We start from the raw sequence: 2,608 nt of genomic DNA on the forward strand, positions 1-2,608 counted from the left end.
ATACATAAATGATGGATGATAAATGGTTTAGTGGATTTGGAGAAGGCGTTTGACCGCGTCCCTCGGGGGGCCCTGTGGGGGGTACACGGGGGTATGAGGTACCATGCCCTCTGATACGGGCTGTTACGTCCCTGTATGACCGGTGTTGGAGCTTGGTCCATATTGCCGGCAGTAAGTCGGGCTCGTTCCCAGTGAGAGTCGGACTCCGCCAAGGCTGCCCTTTGTCACCGATTCTGTTCATAACCTTTATGGACAGGATTTCTAGGTGCAGCCAAGGTGTGGAGGGCATCCGTTTTGGTGGCCTGAGGATCGGGTCTCTGCTTTTGCAGATGATGTGGTCCTGTTGGCTTCATCAGAACGTGATCTTCAGCTTTCACTGGAGCGGTTCACAGCCGAGTGTGAAGCAGCTGGGATGAGAATCAGCTCCTCTAAATCTGAGACCATGGTCTTGATTTGGAAAATAGTAGAAAGCCTTCTCCGGGTCAGGGATGAGGTCCTGCCCCAAGTGGAGGAGTTTAAGTATCTCGGGGTCTTGTTCATGAATGCGGGAAAACTAGAGCGTGAGATGGATAGGTGGATTGGTGCTGCATCTGCAGTGATGCGGGCGTTGTACCGGTCTGTCGTGGTGAAGAGAGAGCTGAGCCAGAAGGCGAAGCTCTCGATTTACCGGTGGATCTACGTTCCTACCCTCACCTATGGTCATGAGCTTTGGGTAGTGACCGAAAGAACGAGATCACGGATACAAGCGGCCGAAATGAGTTCTCTCCACAGAGTGGCTGGGCTCTCCCTTAGAGATAGGGTGAGAAGCTCGGTCACCCGGGAGGGGCTCGGAGTAGACCCGCTGCTCCTCCACATCGAGAGGAGCCAGTTGAGGTGGCTTGGGCATCTCGTAAATGTGCTTCCTGGTGAGGTTTTCCGGGCACGTCCAACCGGGAGGAGACCTAAAGGAAGACCCAGGACACGGTGGAGGGACTATGTCTCTCACCTGGCCAGGGAACGCCTTGGGATTCCTCGGAGGAGCTGGCCCAAGTGTCTGGGGAGAGGGAAGTCTGGGCCTCTCGCCTTAGGCTACTGCCCCCGCGACCCGACTCCGAATAAGTGGATGAAAATGGATGGATGGATGGATGGATGGATGGATGGATGGATGGTACAGACATTAAACTAAATAATGCATTTGTTTAATGTCTAGAATAATAAACAACACGTTTATTTATCTAAGCGATTACGATACAGGTCCTCCTCCTCCTGCTGCTAATGGCTGACAACTTTCACGCTCATTGCTGCCATTGAAGAATGTTTATTAAAGATCAAGTTGATGAGAAACCGCTTGTTTACATTTGAAAAATGATCTCTGAGTTTCTCATGGAGGCTGAACATGAACGGCAACCAGGTGAGAAACAGTAACTCATGATGAGATGAGAAGCAGGTGTGACTGAGAGAAACAGACAAAAGGAACCAGGAAATGAAAAATCGGACTGAAAACACACAAATCTGAGACCATGGTTCTCGACCGGAAAAGGGTGGCTTGCCAATACAAGCGGCCGAAATGAGTTTCCTCCGTAGGGTGGCCGGGCTCAGCCTTAGAGATAGGGTGAGGAGCTCGGACATTCGGGAGGGACTCGGAGTAGAACCGCTGCTCCTCCGGATCGAAAGGAGCCAGCTGAGGTGGTTTGGGCATCTGGTCAGGGTGCCTCCTGGACGCCTCCCTGGGGAGGTGTTTCGGGCATGTTCTGCCGGCAGAAGGCCCCCAGGTCGACCCAGGACACGTTGGAGAGGTTACATCTTCAATCTGGTCCGGGAACGCCTTGGGGTCCTGCCGGAGGAGCTGGTGGAGGTGGCCGGGGTGAGGAAGGTCTGGAGCTCCCTAGTTGGGATGCTGCCCCCGCGACCCGGACCCGGAAAAGCGGAGGTATGACGACGTCGAGGACGACACTTCCTGTTTGTCTCTGTTTCTTCTTCATGTAACTTTACTCCAACTTTAAACACTAGAGACAAAAGATCTCTAGAATCATGAATCTTGTGTTTAAAAGCCACGACTGTTTCACATGTATGACATCAGCAGGTAAAACCACCTGAACACCCATCAGCCATCTTGAATCCGTTCTACTTCATGCTGCTATGCTTCAGAACCACTTATGTTAGCTGGGATCAGCCAGGCCCTGGCTATTACCTGGAATACTTTTCTATGTATGTTCTGTAACATGCACTGATCCTGAGGTTGTTGTCCAGCTCTGTGCTGCCACCTGCTGGACTAACTCACGTGCCCATCTAGTCTGATAACAGAATAGAATAGAATAGAATAGACTTTATTCATCCCACAGTGGGGGAATTCACTTGTTACAGCAACACTTCCTCACTAATCACTTCCTAGTCTGGTTAGTCTTCGCCGTTCACTCGATGAGGCCAATCAGGTGATCACGCATTTTGAGACCATCCTCTCTTTTCCCCCAAGGTCAGAGCCTCTCTGCAGTGCTTTCGAGTGATTTTAGACACAACGGCTGTTAAGCGCCACCCAACACCTCAGACAGACATCTAACCTGCAGACCCTGGCTGCAGCTCTTGGCTGGACTAGAAATCTGAATTCGGTTCATCGGTGGTCCAGACGAAA

The sequence above is a fragment of the Nothobranchius furzeri genome, chromosome 7 (genome assembly GCF_043380555.1).
Source record: "Nothobranchius furzeri strain GRZ-AD chromosome 7, NfurGRZ-RIMD1, whole genome shotgun sequence".
In the NCBI taxonomy this organism is placed as follows: Eukaryota; Metazoa; Chordata; class Actinopteri; order Cyprinodontiformes; family Nothobranchiidae; genus Nothobranchius; species Nothobranchius furzeri.